Below are 18264 nucleotides of genomic sequence, written 5' to 3'. Positions count from 1 at the left end.
TCCCTAGTTGCCCTCGAGAAGGTAGTGGTGAGCTGCGTTCTTGAACTGCTGCAGTCCCTGTGGTGTGGGTACACCCACAGTGCTGTTAGGGAGTTCCAGAATTTTGACCCAGCGACAGTGAAGGAACGGTGATACATTTCCAAGTCAGGGTAGTGTATGGCTTGGAGGGGAACTTCCAGGTGGTGGTGTTCCCATGTATCTGCTGCCCTTGTCCTTCTAGATGGTAGTGGTTGTGGATTTGGAAGGTGCTGCCTAAGGCATACTAACATTTTAACAGCTTACTAACTTTATAGTTACTGCCAAATCACTTCACTTTGCTAATTTTATATTCACAAAATGTCAAACATCTCCACTGTAGTAAAACAAACTCCACATTTTAAAAATAAGTTAAAATTTTTAAAAATCTTTATTTGAGCTTCAATCTTAATACAGTCATAATGTATTCTGCTATCTGGAATTTTAAATTAAAAGTAGAGGGATTCAGTGCTTCTAACTTCCTGCTTTGCTGTCTGAGGTTTGCTGTCAGTGCATGGCTGCTGATCTTGCTGCTGCACACTTTTCGTGGGCAGCTTTCTTTGAGGTAAAAATCTCAAACATTGTTTTGCCACTGATTGCAAAATCCGGGTCACTACCACGAAACTCATGCTGTATCCATTTGTCTCAGTTCATAATACTCTGAACTCTTGACTCGAAAGGTTGTAGGTTCAGGCCTTCCAGATGCCCAGGTGAAAGGAAAAACAGAATGCTTGCAATTGTAAATAAAATGCTAGCAATACACAAGTTGATCAGTATCTGGAAAATAAAAGGTAGGTTCAGCCAGTGTAATTTACTTTTTAAGCCAACTGCTTCAAAGGTCAAAATTCCCTTTGTCATTTTTATTTGAGAACTAGCATGTCAGAATTATGATGAAATCTATTTCCTTTCTAATTATACAGTTTCACAGCCCAACAACCCCTTTTTAATACTCTATGTGAATCTGTTAATTGTTCATTTATTTGTCTGAGTTAGGCCAACATATCTTTCTTTAAATTCTCTAAATTATCATAAATAAGTTCACACTTACTTGATGATGTGTAACCAGTAACAGAACAAGCCAACTGTTAAACTGAGCTTTAAGGAGATAGGTAGTCATTTAGTCCTTTTTATATAATTATGTTCAGAGATGCATAGTGCAGGATGCTAAAATTCCAACAGTAAAGTTGTGCTGCTGGATTTGTGTTAATATATCAGGGGGATACTCGGCAATGAACGGTTCTCATCCTGATCCCTCAAAGCCTTTGTCATTTACAAGGCTCAAGCTAGGAATTTAATGGAATACTCACCACTTACCTGAATGGGTGCAGTTGCACCACCGTTGTTGCAAAAGGGGGAGAAGGATAAATCTGGCAATTACAGGCGAGTCAGCTTAATGTTGGTGGCAGGGAAAGCAATATGGGAGCAAATTAACAGCCACTTGAATAAGCATGGACTAATAAAGGAGAGCCAACATGGATTTGTTAAAAGCAACTTGTGTTTGACTAACTTGAATGAGGTTTTTGGTGAGGTAACAGGGAAGGTGGATGAGGGCAGTGCAGTTGTTGTCGTGTATATGGACTTTCAATAGACATTTTTAAAGTACCACATATTACACTTGAAAGCAAAATTGAAGTCAATGGGACAAAGGGATGGTAACAGCCTGAATATGAAATTGGCCAAGGGATAGAATTCAGTGCTGAATGACTGTTTTTCAGAATGGAGGAGGTGTTCAGTGATGTTCCCCAGGGTTCAGTAAAAGAACCACTGTTGATTTTGACATACATTGGTGACTTGGGCCAGAAATTTCCCCCCATTGTGCAGGGGTGGGCGGAGGTGGACATGAACCTGATTGGCGCCCCCGATTGGGGACGTGCCGCCATTTTACGTGGGTGGGCCAATTAAGGCCCGCCCATCGTGACGCATGCCTGGAAATGCTGTGTGCGCGAAAGAGGGCAGAGATCTCCCTAAGGCACAGAGGTGCCTCAGGGAGATCCGTTTGGCATGCGTAAGTTCAAATAAAGGAAGGAAAAAACTTTTGAAACATGGCCCCTCATGTGACACTGTCACATGAGCTGGGACATGTCAAAGAACTAACGTAAAAATTTTTATTACGTTTTAAAACAATTCATGAAACCTCATCCCGCCTGTGGATGAGGTTTCATGAAAAATGCGAAAGCCGCCTGGGCTCTTCGTCTGCCCGCCAATCTTAAGGTTGAACAGGCAGCTCATTTAATTGAGTTAATGACTATTTAAATCGCGGCTGCGTGCCCGCTGAACTAACAATCTAAATGATGTGTGGCGACTTCAGGACGCACGCCTGATGTCACCGCGTGTTATTTTACACGTGAGCGAGCAGGCCCCACCCCCTGCATGCCGATGGGAAAATGCTGCCCTTGGACTTGGGGTACAGTGCAGACTGCAGACTTGCAAACTTATAAGTGTAGTAAACAATGAGGAAGGCAACAATAGATTTCTAGGGGACAGACTGGTGGAATCGGCAGGCTCAAAGCAGATGAAATTCAATGCATGAGGTGATAAATTTTGGTAGGAAGGCTGAGAGGAGACAGTGCAAGCCAAATGGTGCAATTTTAAAGAGGGTGCAAGAACAGAGAGACCTTCGGTTCTTGTACATAAATCTTTGAATGTGGCAGGTCAAGCTGACAGAGCAGTTGATAAAGCATATTGCATTCTGGGCTTTATAACTAGAGCCATAAGGCAGAATTTTATGCCCCCCCCCAACCCCCCTCAGGTGGGTTTGCAGGCGGGAAGGCTGTAGAATTCTGTGGGTAACTATTTCCCGCCACCTACCTGTCTGCCTCTGGTCTCACTGCGATTTTACAAGTAGCTGGTGAGGCCTGGGGGATCCCCCCCACCCCCCCCACCCTTGCCCCAGATAAGGCCCTTAAGTGGATGAAGTTGGGCACAGGCATGTGTGGTGGGCAAGGGAAGTCCAGCAAGGTCTTGCTCCTGCCTTGGGTGGGAAACGGGGGTGCCTGCTTCATGAGCCCCTTTTCACGATTGGGGATCAACCCACTCAGCCCTAAAACACCCCGCGGCTGCCCACTCACCACCTGGCTTTTGCAACACATCCCTCCACCACCCCCCTCACCCACTCAACCCTGCCCCAACCCTGGGGTCTCGTGTCTTGGTGCTGCCAAGAGGCCCCCAGACTTACCTTGCATCTGGCTCCTAATTCTCCTTTACTGGGACTTGAATGTCAAATGACTGCAGGGCTGCCATATGGAGCAGCAGTGAATTCTCTGCCAACTTTGTCGGTGGCGTGGCAGGAAACCCCACCACCCAGTAAATGCTGTCCATAGAGTATAAAAGCCAGGAAGCTGTGCTACACTTATACAAAATGATAGTTTGTTCTCAGCTAGAGCATTGTGATCATTTCTGGGCACCACACTTTAAGAAGGATGTAAAGGCTTTGGAAAAGATACAGAAGAAATTTGCTAGGATGGAATACAAATAAAGGGATGAAGAAGCTGGTGCTGTTCTCTTTCAAGCAGAGAAGAATAAGAGGAGATTTGATGCAGGTATATAAACATATATGGGTTAAATAAAGTAAGCAAAGAGAATACTTTCTCATTAGCCATAGGGATGATAGCCAAAGCATACAGAGGGTGAAATTTTCTGTGTCCGCTGGCATCGGGGTGTTCGGCGGCATGAGTGAATATAGCAAGAAGGCTAAAAATCAGTTTCACGACATCGTGAAACCAGTTTGCAATCGTCCGCTCAGCCCATTGATGGCCGGCTGCATTCCCTGCTGTCGGACATCACCAACTTCATTGTAATACATCATCACATCATTAAAGCCCAGCCCGCCGGAATCATCCCCGCCGACATGTTTCACAACAGCATATATAAGGCGTGCACTTGGCGGGCTGCACATCGCTCAGGACTTCAAAGTTTGTTTGCCTACCTTGTTTTGGACAGCACTCAGTCATCAGCACCAGGCTTCACGGACAGCATAACATCACTTTTAGGGGGACTCACGGGCAGTTCTACCTATCAGATCAACCGTAAAGTGTGGGTGGCTTTTCATTGGCTGCAGGGCTAGGGCTTGCTTAGGGAAGGAGAAGAAATAGCCTCAGGCAAGGGAAGAGGCTGCAGGGCGAAGGCTGTACTGGGGAAGGGGGGTATCCCAGGGTGTGTGTGGGGACACATGTTGATCTGTGCAAGTGGCCTCAAGATGGTGAGGGCTGAGGAAGTAGTCTCCAGAGGAGATGAGGCCAGATGGACATGTGAGGGTGTGTATGAGAGAATGGGTGATGTCCCTTGAGCTGGCAGCGAGTGAAATGCCAGTGAATGTGTGATGGGCTTGAGTGTGAGAGTTTAGGGTGATGAGATGGTTGCCTTACCCTGGCTGCATTGATGAGATCATTTATCCTCTATTTGCATTGGATAGCCAACCTCTTCTGTGCAACATTGGCACTGATCACCACTGCCATTGCTTACCAAGCCGGAGTGATAATATTGCTGCCCCTCCTGTGGCCAGATCGGGGGTAGAGGACATCACAGCAGGCCTCATTGGCATCCAAAAGGCACTTGAGGGCTGCATCACTAAACCTGGGGATGCAGTCTTCTTGCCTTTCGGGGCCATGTCTTCTTTGCAGCAATCCTGGGCTGGAAGCAGTGACAGGTGTGCACACGGCTGTACTTTAAACGTGGCGCCCAGCGTGTTGAAGCAGCGAGGTGACAGCGTGGCGGGTGAATCAGAACCCGCCTGCCATCAAAATTACATGTTTCCCAGGAATGTATAATTAATGTGGCAGGATTGGGACACTTCAGCATGAGAAGACACCTTTGCAGCTGGCAGGTTAAATGTCATTTTTCTCACCCATTACTGCACTTAGTGCAAATCTGGGATGATTCGGTCCAGATTTAAACTGTTTGGCAAAGAACCAGAGACAACAGGAGGTAAAACTTGTAACGTAATGAGTGGTTAGGACTTGGAATGTCCTGCCTGATAGAGTAATTGGTATCAATTCAATAGTAGCCTTCAAAAGGAAATTGGATAAATACTTGAAGGGGAAAAATTTGCACAGTATGGGAAAAGAACGGAATAGTGGGGACTAGCTGGATTGATCTTCAAATGATCCAGCACAGACACAGTGTGTTAGACGGCCTTCCTGTGCTCTTCTATTGTATCATTCTATATTCTAACATAAGTAGATTAACACTAGCCACTTGATCAGCATTCAGGCTACTGAGCTTAATAGCTGCTCTTTCTACCATCAATATATACTACCTACGCTCAGGCTGCATTACAGTAACTTGCCAAGCTCATTCCAACAGCACTCTCCAGGCCTGTGACCTCTACCACCAATAAGGAGAAAAGCAACAATATCATTAGAGATTATATTGGTTAGTGAAGGAAAAGAGGTGAAGGGATATGGAAACAGGGTGAGTAAATTTAATTTGCATTATTTGCTATTATGGCAGGTAAGTGTTGACATGGGTTTGTTGGGGAAATGGCCTGTTTTCATGTTGTAAATTCTACGTAGCACACGCTTTCATGGGAACAGCATCACCCCAAAATTCTCTCCAAGTCATACACCTTCCTGATTTGGACATGGGGCACCATTTATGTATCCACAAAGCTCTGATCATGTCCCTACTTAAGAACATCATGGGAGCATCATGAGTACAAGGACAGCAACAATTCAAGAAGGTGGCTCACCTCCTTCTCAGATGAACTAGGAACAGGCTTTAGGTGCAGCTTTGCCAGCGTCACCCACCTCCTGAGAACAAACAAGAAATCATGAATGCAAAAATGTCTGCTGCTCCATTATTCCAATGATCTGTTGATGTGCCTGCTATTCCATGAATTTATGAGCTCATTGCAACCTGCATTTCCATTCATTCATCAGTGTCTACTGCTGTATTCATTTCGTAATCACCTTTTATAAAAATGTAATTAACAATTACTGTTCTGTTGTGTGATAGGGGTTTGGACAGGATTTAGAAATTGTCTAGTCTCCCAAAAGTATGCTGTTTGAGTCCATACAACGGAATTTTCCGTGCCCGCTAGCATCAGGCGTATTTGGTGGCATGAGCAGATAATATGGCGAGAGGGGACAAAAATCGGTTTCACAATGTGATGAAACCAGTTTGCGATCGTCTGCTCAGCCCGTCGATGGCTGGCCACGTTTCCCACCATCAGACGTCGGGAACTTCATTGCAATATATCAGCATACCATCATAAGGCTAGCCCGCCTACTCATCCCCCCACCGCACCCCCGCCCCCCCCATCCTCTGGATTGTCTACGCACATCAGTGTCCCCCCACCCCCACCCCCCCATCCTCTGGATTGTCTACGCACATCAGTGTGCAATGGCGTGTACATGGCAGGCTGCATTTTGAGGGGAACTCAGAGACGAGTGCTCAGTAACATTACGGAGAGCTCGCGAGGGACACCTGTTGGACTTCAAGGTTAAGGTGCATTGTAGAGAGGGGGTGCAAAGGCTGCCCTGAGGTTGAGGTAACTTTGGGAGGGGGTGCAAAAGCTGCCCTGCAGCTGAAGGTAGCGCACAATCACATGTGGGGTGGGCAAGGGAAGCAGCCACACATTAGGGACACCTTGTATAAAGTGACCATTCCTCTACAGCTGAGGCAGTTCAGGCTTAGCCACCTTGATGTGATTGGAGTTGGGTCTCTAGCTTATCTGTCCACTCAAACAACGCAGAGGCATGAAAGTGCCACCAAGTGCTCCAGAGCTTTTCACCCTCGGGCACAGGCTGCAAACTAATGAGCATTTTAGTGGACTGCAGAACAGTTGGACGACTGGATACATTGTACAATCTCCTTGCTAAAGCTGGCCATGGAGCAGTCACTGGTGGAGGCACTCACAGTCCCTTACAATGTCATCATCCCAGTTTGGACCAGGCTCCCACATGGTTCAAGCTAACAATGCAGCCTTGCAGCGCGATTTAGGAGAATGCCTTAGCTGAGTGCACAACATGCCATCCAAAGGGCAAAAATGTCACCAGTTGGTCAGGTGGAGTGGAGCAGAGGAAGGTCAGGTTTCGGGCAGCCACGCAGCACACTAATCTCTGGCCATCCAAGTGGTGGCCAGCACTCTCCGGGATGCATCCAGGGGCCTTCAGGCTTAACCAAAAGAGGTTCTTAGTACACCCATGCTACCCACGCGTCTCTCTCTTTCATCCTGCAGTAGGATTACACCAGGATCATGGAGCCTGGTGAACTCGATGTATGTCTCATGGCATACATACACCAAAGACGACGGAGAAGAGAGTGACTGAGGTGCCTGGCTGTGCAGAGGGAGGAGCAGCACCCTCTGGAAGAAGGGCAGCTGGGGCTCCCACATGCGCCACCGAGGAGCCACAGTGAGCATTCGCTGGTCGGCGCCTAGCTAGACCCAGGGTCTATAGACGGCGCCTTTCATTCCTGCAGATGACCGAGAACCAGTGTCATTGAAGACTGTGCATGTCTAGGGAACTGGTCGGTCACATCTGCCAGGTAATGCAGGATTTGGCGCCATGTGGACATGGAGGGCATCCACTGCCAATGGCCATGAAAGTGACAGCGGTACTCAATTTCTACACCAGTGGCTACTTTCAGGGCTTCACAGGTGACCTCTGTGGGATATCACAAGCCTCCACCCACAAATGCATCCATAAGGTCACAGACGCCATCTTTGCGAGGGCACACAACTTTGTGCATTTCACCCGGGACCAGAACATCCAGGATGCAAGAGCGCTGGGATTTGCCCAGATCTCAGGTATCCCACAGCTTCATTTAACACCCCTACAATGATCCTGTCGTGAACCAGGTTATCTTTTAGAATTCCATAAGCACAATTCCCTGCTAGCCTATGGAAATTGTTGATAAATGAATCCATGCTTTTGCCTGTCCTTTGTTTTGTTTTTGTTAAATTTAGCACTCTCAATTATTATCTGACAAATAATGAAATAAGAGTCAAAAGCTTGCATGACTTCTTCATAAGAAGCTGAAGTCTCAACATAACCCTGCCTTGCTATTACATCATCAACAATAGCTCCTACAGCATAAAGTAGGGCACTGACCTGGTCTCTCTGGCCTTTTTTATGTAATCCTGAAGTAGTTCTATACCTTATGAACATTTTTCTCCAGTTGTCCCATTTCTGGGCCTGCTATGGGCCTTCCACACTATGAAATGGCTCTGGGAGTGATAGCATGGACCCCATGCTTCTGCTGAGCCCTGGAATTGTTCTTGCATTTGATCCTGCTTCTCCGCTGCTGCTTGCTGTTTTAGGCCTCTGCTCGCTGCTGTCTGGTTTCTAGGTCTGTGTTACAACTTGCTTCTGAGGCTCCCATGATATTCTGATGTCTTGATGAGTTTTTCTTTTGTCCTTCCTTCAAGATTCTCTTTTCTTGCCAGGCCTGTAACTTCTTTCAGTCTTTGCTGCATCTTTCACTCACTGCCACCATGTTTTATTTTGTGGTAGGTGTTTTAGATGGGTTTTGGTGTTTGTCTAGTCTCCCAAAAGTATGCTGCTCGAGTCCATAGTCTTTTTAACCAGAACTATTTATTTACAGCAAGTATTTACACATTTGGACCTCCACACTAGATAAGAGCTTCTGCTCACTTCAAGGGCTCTTACTACTCAATCATGTGATCTGACATCATTATTACATAAGCATCATGTATGCTTTTGATGTTAACCCTTTACAATTACCTTACAGCTGTTGATTATAGTGTATCAATGATAACATGGATTTACAGATAAAATAATGTTGAGTAGCAGTGTAAGATAGGAAGCCTTTGCAGTCTGCCCTGTCAATTATCCTTGATTAACAACACAATGATAGGGAATAGTTCATACTTTGCTATCTCAGATAGATTTCACATATGTTTTAATGTTCTGTGTTTATTTTGACTTCTACGCTTGGAAAATTATGTTCAATTTTGGTCGGCACACCATGTTCACCAAGAGTGCTACAACATTATGTTAATGAGCTCATCAAACATTGTATTAATTGAATGCACTTCCTCTGTCCTACAACCATACATTCATTAAAAACTCTTTCACATACCTCAATTACATACAAACATTTGAATTAGGAGCAGGAGTAAGCCACTCAGTCCTTCGAGCCTGCTCCGCCATTCAATAAGATCATGGCCGATCTGATTGTAATCTCAACTCCGCATACCCACCTGCTCTCAATAACTTTTCATCCCCTTGATAATCAAGAATCCATCTACCTCTATCTTAAAAATATTCAAAGACTCTGCTTCCACTGCCTTTTGAGGAAGAGTGCTCCAAAGACTCACAACCCTCAGAGAAAAAAATTCTCCTCATCTCTGTCTTAAATGGGTGACCCCTTATTTTTAAACAGTGGCCCCTAGTACTAGATTCTCCCACAAGAGGAAACATTCTCTCCACATCCACCCTGTCAAGACCCCTCAGGATCTTATATGTTTCAATCAAGTCATTTCTTACTCTTCTAAACTCCAGTGGATACAAGCTTAGTTTGTCCAACCTTTCCTCATAAGACAATTACCCATCCAATCCAGGTATTTGTTTAGTAAACTTTCTCTGAACTGCTTCTAATGCAGTCACATCTTTCCATAATGAGAGCAATACTGTACATAATACTTCAGATGTGGTCTCACCAATGCCCTGTATAATGGAAGCATAACCTACCTACTTTTGTATTCAATTCCACTCACAATAAATGATAACATTCTATTAGTTTTTCTAATTATTGGTGTACCTCCATACTAACCTTCTGTGATTGATGCACTAGGATATCTAGATCCCTCTGTATCTCAGAGTTCTGCAATCTCTCACCATTTAGATTGTACGCTTATTTTTTATTTGTCCTGCCAAAATGGACAATTTCACATTTTCCCATATTATACTCCCATTTGTCAGGTCTTTGCTCACTCACTTGACCTATATATATCCCTTTGTAGTCTCCTTGTCTCAAATTCATATCTTACTTTCCTCCCTATCTTTGTCTCATCAGAAAATTTAACAACCATACCTTCGGTCCCTTCATCCATGTCATTTATATAAATTGTAAAGAGTTGATGCCCCAGCACTGATCCCTGTGGCAAACCACTCATTACATATTGCCAACCAGAAAAAGTCCCATTTATGCCTACCCTCTGTTTTCAGTTAGCTAGCTAAACTTCTATCCATGCCAATATGTTACCCCCTACACCATGAGCTTTTATTTTTCGCAATAACCTTTGACATGGCACCTCATCAAATGCCTTCTGGAAATCTAAGTACAGTACATCCACCAGTTCTGTTTTATCCACAGCTTATGTCACTTCTTCAAAGGACTCCAATAAATTAGTTAAACATGATTTCCCTTTCACAAAACTATGTTAACTCGGGTTGATTCCCTGAATTTTTCCAAATGCCCTGCTATAACATTTTTACTGACAGCTTCTAACATTTTCCTCATGACAGATGTTAAGCTAACTGGCCTGTAGTTTCATGCTTTCTGCCTCCCTCCCTTTTCGAATAAAGGAGTTACATTTGCTATTTTCCAATCTAATGGAATCTTCCCCAAATCTAGGGAATTATAGAAAATTAAAACCAATGCATCAACTATCTCAATAGCCACTTCTTTAAAACCCTAGGATGAACTCCATCAGGACCTGGGGACTTGTCAGCCTGAAATTTTCCCAAGTTTCTTCCTCCCTTCCATTTCCTGATTTACAGCTATTTCTGGGATGTTACTTGTATCCTCTATAGTGAAGAATGATGTAAAGTACCGGCTCAATTCATCTGCCATCTCCTTATTTTTCATTATTAATTCCCCATACTTACTTTCTGTAGGATCAATGTTCATCTTGTTAACTCTATTCATTTTTTAAATATCTATAGAAACTCTTACTATCTGTCTTTATATTTCTAGCTAGCTTTCTCTCGTACTCTAATTTTTCCTTCATTACCAATCTTTTGGTCATTCTTTGCTTTTTTTTTGTATTCTGTCCAATGTTCTGACCTGCCACCCATCTTTGTGCAACTATATGCTTTTTCTTTAAATTTTGTACTATCTTTAAATTTTTTAGTTAACCACGGTTAACAACCTCTCCTTTTATTTTTTTTTTCTCATGTTGGAATATATTGATTCTGTGTATTCTGAAATATCCCCTTAATTGCCCGCCACTGCATCTCTATTGACCTATCCCTTAACTTAATTTGCCAGTTCACTTTAGCTAGCTGTACTTTCATGCCCCCATAATTGCCCTCCAATCTTGGACCCACTCTCCTCCCCTTCAAACTAAATGTAAAATTCAATCATATTATGACTGCTGCTACTTAGGAGCACCTTCACTATAAGGTCATTAATTGATCCTATCTCATTGCACAATACAAGGTCTACTATAGTCTGCTCTCTGCTTCTACTATTTTCTTTTGATTGCATCAGCCACAAAAATTTGAGGGGCTCTATTTTTACATTTAAGTGTCAGATAGTCATGGAGCAGGGAAGTGCGTCATGTTTCTTCCATATCTCCATACATATTGAAGTACACATCTCCAAATAAATCTTGAAACTACGATTTCTGAAATACACAACTGGTTGGTCAACATCTGAATGAAAGATAGGCGAGACTGTAAAAACAATTTACTTTAGGTCAACTGTTTCAAAGACCAAAATTATCTTTTTGCCATTTTTATTTTACAATGTGTTAAAAAATGATAATGTGAGTAATTTTCCTTCCAACTATACAGCTACGAACTCCACAACCCTTTTTCAATATTGCAAGCGAGTCTGTTAATTGTTCTTTTATCTGTCTGAGTTAAGCCAAAATATCTCCCTTTGAATTCTCTAAATGATCATAAATAAATTCACACTTACTTAATGAGGCGTAATAAGTAACAGAACAACCTGACTGTTAAACTGAGATTCAAGGTTGTCGCAAAAACAGAAGGCAACCTCAAAACATGAAAAGTTTCTACATCGTGCATATCGAGGCCTTTGTATGGAGCTATGATTGCTTTAGCAGCCGATGTATTAACATTACAGCTTGAAAAATGTGTTTATCTTTGATTTTAGTGCCAAGCAGCTAATCCCACTTCAAAAATCTACTCACAATAGCCTGAAATTTGTGGTTAGTAGCGAAGCAATGGTGTTTGTCGTTGACCTTGAGGTGAATCTCGCTAAGAGATTAAGCGAACTCCCTGGCAAGAATTTCACCCCCATCACTGTGCAGTGCTAAATGCGATTTGTTGCAGTGTTCTTTACTGGACACTCTCAGCTTGGAGCCGGGCTGCCGTCATCAGGCTAAGAAATAACCAATTATATTAAAGGATTTTCAAAGCTCACAGACCCCAGCCCCTAACCAAGAAACAAAAAAACAATATAATAAAGTCACTTTTTAAAATGTTTACATTGAGCAAAGTAAAGATTGGACATACACATGGGGTGAAGGTCAAAGCTAAAATATTCTGAAAAACGTTCCTAAAGATATTTCAAAAAATTAGTTTAAAAAATCTAATTAATCATTGAACAGAACTCCGCGACACTAACATTGTTTTTTCAGGGCCAGCTCTAAAGTTCATCAAATTTTATTAATCACATCATCGTTAAAAACTCAGTTACACCTGATTGAACAAGGTGTAACTCTTTAAGGGATTTCTGACGGTGATTTGGGGGAGCAGCAAAGTTCAAATTCTCGCTGATTTGATTGATTGCCGACTCCTGAGGGAGCAACCGTATAGTTCATATCGGAGCCCCGAGTGACAGACCGCAATTCAGGATTTCCACACTAACCTGCACATGCCCGACAACCTGAAGTTGCGGTCAGCTTCAGAGGGGACAGTTCGCTCTCAACAATTCCACTCAGGCCCTGGCAAAATCTGGGCCAATAATTTAAATAACATTGAGTCTCACATATTAGAAACATAAAAGAACAGAAAACATGTTCCTGTCAATGGGGAGAGACATTAAAAGTACATTTTCATCTATTTATGATTGGTCAATCTAAGGGCCATCTTAGCCTCCCCCAGTGAAAGTCGACCTTTCACAAGCCATGCAACAGGCACTAAGGTATCACTGCCTTGGAGCACTAGGACAGGCAAAGACACCCACAAGGCAAGGAATTCACAAGAATAAATAATTTACTTCCGTTTGTGTAATTGGATGTTTTGTTGGATAAAGATGTTTATGAGAAGGTTTTTGTGGCTGGCTTTTATTGTAGGATGTTGGCCAAGGGGACAATGTGATGGCACATCTCAGATAGATGTAATGCTGGGGAATAATGGATCCATGTCTTTGGAATACTGTGTATAGTTTTGGTCTACTTTTTAAAGAAAGGATACAAATGTGTTAGAAGCAGTTCAGAGAAGGTTCACTCGACTGATACCCGGATTGAGGATTTAACTTATGAGGAAAGGTTGCACAGGCTGGACCTGTATCCATTGGAATTAGAAGAATGTGCGATGATCTTATTGAAACATATAAGATCCTGAGGGGATTTGACAGGGTGAATGCTGAAAGGATGTTTCCACATGTGGGGGAGACTAGAACTAGGGAACACAGTTTAAAAATAAGGGGCCTCCCACTTAAGACAGTTGAGAAGAATTTTTTTCTCTCAGAGGTTTATGTGTCTTTGGAATTCTCTTCCCCAGAGAGCGGTGGAGGCAGGGTCATTGAATATTTTTAATGCAGTGGTAGATAGATTCTTGATTAACAAAGAAGTCAAAGGTTATTGGGGGTGGGTGGAATGTGGAGTTGAGGCCACAATCAGATCAGCCATGATCTTAATGAATGGCAGAGAAGGCTCAAGGAGCTGAATGGCCTACTCCTGCTTCTAATTCGTATGGTCATATTTTGTATATAGCTTATCCATTGTGAAGGAGTCCAGGATGCATCATCTTCCTCCTCCTCCTCCCTCTCCTCTTTCTCCTTCGCCTTCTCTCGAGCTGGCCTCTGGATTCCTGAAGGCAATGGCTGTGCCCTCATCATGGTAATATTACGTAGAATTCAGCAGACCACCATGAACCTCAAAACCTGTGCATGTACTGGAGGGCCACCTTGAACAGTCAAGACAGCGAACCCATTGCTTCAACAAGCCAATTGGCTGCTCCATCATGCTTCTCACAGCTCCGTGGCTCTCATTCTATACCCACAGTTATTGCATGGTCGGGTGGCAGAAGGGGAGTCAACACCTGTGTGTACAGGGGTATTGCATATCCCCAAGGAGTCACCCTCAGCTTCTCCATGGAGGTCCGAAGATGATTGGTCACAGCTGATTGGCACAGGATGAATACATCGTGGCCGCAGCCAGGATAAATAACAACAAGAACATGTCTTTGTATATCACCTTTAATGTAATAAAATGTTCCAAGGTGCCTCTCAGGCCCACTATAATGCAACATTTGACACCAAGCTGCATAAGAAGATATTAGGGAAACTCACCAAAAGCATGGTCAAAGAAGTAGATTTTAAAGGGCATCTTAAAGGAGGAAAGTGAAGTAATGAGTCAGAGAGGCTTAGCAAGGAGATCCCAGTGCTTAGGGCCTAGGCACGGCCACTAATGGTGGAGCAATTAAACTCAGAGAAGCTCAAAAGGCCAGAATTAGAGGAGCACAGAAATCTCAGAAGGTTTTTTAAATGTTTTTATTCATTCATGGGATGTGGGCTTCGCTGGCTGGGCCAACATTTATTGCCCAACCCTTGAGAAGGTGGCGGTGAGCTGCTTTCTTGAGCCACTGCAGTCAATGTGGTGTAGGTACACCCACAGTGCTGCCGGGAAGGGAGTTCCAAGATTTTGACCCAGCGACAGTGAATGAACGGCAATATATTTCTAAGTCAGAATGGTGAGTGACTTGGAGGGGAAATTCCAGATGGTGGTGTTCCCAACTATCTGCTGCTCTTGTCCTTCTAGATGGTAGAGGCCATGAGTTTGGAAAGTGCTGTCGAAGTCCTGCAGTGCATTTTGTAGATGGTACACATTGTGGCCATTGTGCGTCAGTAGTGGAGGGAGTGAATGTTTGTGGATGTGGCGCCAATCAAGCAGGCTGCTTTGTCCTGGATGGTGTCAAACTTCTTGAGTGTTGTTGGAGCTGCACTCATCCAGGCAAGTGGGGAGTATTCCATCACAATCCTGATTTGTGCCTTGTAGATGGTAGACAGGCTTTGGGAAGTCAGGATGTGAGTTACTCATCACAGGATTCCTAGCCTTTGGGGACCTGCTCTTGTAGCCATTGTATTTATATGGTTAGTCCAGTTCAGTTTCTGGTCAATGGTAACCCCCAGGATGTTAGTAGTTGGGGTTTCAGCGATGGTAATGCCATTGAACATCAAGGGGCGATGGTTAGATTCTCTCTTGTTGGAGATGGTCATTGCCTGGCACTTGTGTGGCACAAATGTTACTTGCCACTTGTCAGCCCAAGCCTGGATATTGTCCAGGTCTTGCTGCATTTGGACATGGACTGCTTCAATGTCTGAGGAGTTGCAAATGGTGCTGAACATTGTGCAATGTAGGGATGGAGAAGATTACAGAGATAGGGAATGGCTAAGCCATGGAGGGATTCAAAAACAAGGATGTGAATTTTAAAATATAAGGCATTGCTTGATCCGGAACCAATGTAGGTCAGCAAACATAGGGGTAATCTGTGAATGAGACTTGTTGCAATTAAGGACACAGGCAGCAGGATTTTGGATGGCATTAAGTTTGCAGAGAGTAGAATGTGGGAGGACCGCTAGAAGTGCATTGAAATAGTCAACTCTAGAGGTAACAAAGGCCATAGATGAGGGTTCCATTAGCAGATGAGGCAGGGACAAAGTTGGGTGAGGTTACAGAGCTGGAAATAAGAGGCTTTAATGGATGTCATGCAAACATGTGGTCAGTAGCTCATCTCAGAGTCAAATATAACACCAAGGTGGCAATCAGTTTGGTTCAGCCTCAGACAGTTGCCAGACAGAGGGATGGAGTTGGTAACTGGAGAACGAAATTGTGACAGGGGCTGAAGACAATGGCTTCACTGTCCCCAGTATTTAATTGGAGGAAATTTCTGCTCATCCAGTACTGGATGTCGAGCAAGCATCCTGAGAAGTTAGCAACAACGGAGGAGTCAAGAGAGGTGGTAGTGAGGTAGAGCTGGGTATCGTCAGCGACCATGTGAAAATTAATACTGCTTTTGGATGATGTCACCCGGAAGAAGCATGTAAATGAAAAATAGGAGGGGGGGCAATGATAGATCCTTGGGGACACAGAGGTAATGTTTCAGGATCAGGAAGACGGCCATTGCAAGTGATGCTCTGGTAACGAGTAGATAGATAATCATTCAACCAGACGAGTGCAGTCCCACTCAGCTGGACAACAGTGGTGAGGAATTATAGGAGGATGGTGTGGTCAGCCATGTCAAAGGCTGTAGACAGGACAAAGAGGGATAGTTTACAGAAGAATAGCAGGCATTCAGCAGCTTGATGTGTTGGGAGTGGTCGCACACACCAACTACACATTTATAGAATAGTAGCTCTGGCATGGGATACCCTGCACCATCAGGAATCCCACTACCCTGGTAAAGCCACATATCCTCTCATGCTGCTTGTACCTGCTGGGGGAGAAAATGATTCTCTTCTTCTGGAATAGGGAACATCTGCAGTGATCTCCCAAATGCTCCACTGGACAGTGCACTGGGAAATGTTCAAGATGTCACCCATTCCTTCCTGGAAAAACCTGGACACATGGAAATTTAATGCCACTGTGATGATCTTGATGGCAACTGGAAACACTGCCCTCACCCTGGTACAAAGCACCAGGTCATGTTGATGGTGTTGGCACAGTTCAGTTACCACCTCCTTGTTAAACCTGCATCACCTCAGGCACTGCTCCTGGGTCAATTGAAGGTAGCTGAATACCCTTGTTGAGGTATGGCCTCCTGTGGAGAGCCCTCTTCCTCTTCCCTCTTCACTGAACTTCCCGTCTTTCCAGCCTTTGCTCCATCTCATGGTCATGTTGGAGATCAAGAGGCACTGCAACCGCAGCCCCTGCTGTGCCCTCCCTGATTTTAAGCATCAGCTCTCCAAAAGATCTCCAGTACAACAAAATACTTTCACAGACTCAGCCTGAGCAAAAGTGAGATAAAAGCAGCTCACCTGCTGGCTGGTATCTGGCCCTTTAAATAATGCTAGTGGAGGGCTCCCTCAAGCTACTGAATGCCTGTTCAGCTGGGAGTGATCAGCACAAACATTCATTGCACATCCAACCAGCATCGTCACAGAGCCCAGTTTCGCACCCTGTAATTTATAAGAAGAGGCTTACAGGCTGATTTTGTTATTTCGGTCATCAAGTGCTGAAAATCACCGCTGATATAGATTTAAGTGATTATTTAAACTGTGATTACAGAACTGGAAAATAAGTACAATAGAACAAACCTGGAGTGGAGCAAACATTAGAAAATTCTTTCTCATAGAATATTGGTTACATAAAATGAGCTGCTCCTGCCTTACCATTTAGCACCTTAAAAAGACTTGGCCACTCTCAAGTTGGTAATGGATTTCAGAATATAAGGAGAAAAGCAGACAACGATCACCTATTGTATAGAATACAATGGGCTGGATTTTTCTGTGACACCCGAGGTTCCACTGCCAGAACCAGAAGCCATAGCTGACCCTGCTCTGGTGGGCGCTGGGACCTCGGGTGGCATTTTGCCAGTGATGGCCGATTAACAGACCACTGGTTCCACCATCCAACTGAGGATGGCAGTCCATCCCCAAGAGCTGCTGCCCCAATCAGAGGACCAGCAGCCTCATTCAGCAGCACCACCACCAGCAGTGGCCAGTGCTGAGGTTGCATCACCAAGGAGAGGGAGTCTTAATGCTGAGACATCCTCGAAGACATGTGAGTTCTTTTGGGGAAGCCAGGGCCAGGCAGACCGGTCATGGCAACTGAGGAAGGGAGGGGTGGTTTTTGCAGTGGCAGTGAATTAGGCGCAGGGGCAGCCATTGCTGCTGAGGTGCCCCTCCATTGGCCATGAGTGCCCATCAAGGAGGGCCTCCATCCCAGGAACCTGCTAGGAGCCTGGGGGTTCACCTGAATGTCCCAGCACCTTCTCCAACCATATTGCCAGCTGTTCCACATTCCTGTACATCTCCAAAGGGCTGGAAAAATTCAGTTCAATATTTCTAACATCTTGGGATAGTCAGAGCATTAATTTGGAACCTTACTTGTCAGGGTTGAGGTTTTCAGAATGTTAAATTGTTGTCAGATGTTAAATTTATACTCTGAAGTTTTACCTTTAATATTCAATGATCAAGAGTAAGTTACGT

General features: G+C 44.2%; 1 long non-coding RNA gene across 1 annotated transcript; it reads right to left on the bottom strand.

Annotated features, from left to right (window-relative positions):
• Nucleotides 1-383: 383 nt before the first annotated feature.
• On the bottom strand, nucleotides 384-12235 carry LOC144682469 (uncharacterized). Its single transcript, XR_013577045.1, has 3 exons — nucleotides 12080-12235; nucleotides 5702-5762; nucleotides 384-792 (listed from the first exon to the last, which is right to left on the bottom strand). It is a non-coding gene; the product is annotated as an uncharacterized LOC144682469 (long non-coding RNA).
• Between the last annotated feature and the right edge of the window lie 6029 nt (nucleotides 12236-18264).

Source organism: Cetorhinus maximus, chromosome 7, assembly GCF_964194155.1.
Source record: "Cetorhinus maximus chromosome 7, sCetMax3.hap1.1, whole genome shotgun sequence".
NCBI classification, from domain to species: Eukaryota; Metazoa; Chordata; class Chondrichthyes; order Lamniformes; family Cetorhinidae; genus Cetorhinus; species Cetorhinus maximus.
Note: the sequence above shows the minus strand (reverse complement) of the source record. Positions and strands in the feature narration are given on the sequence as shown.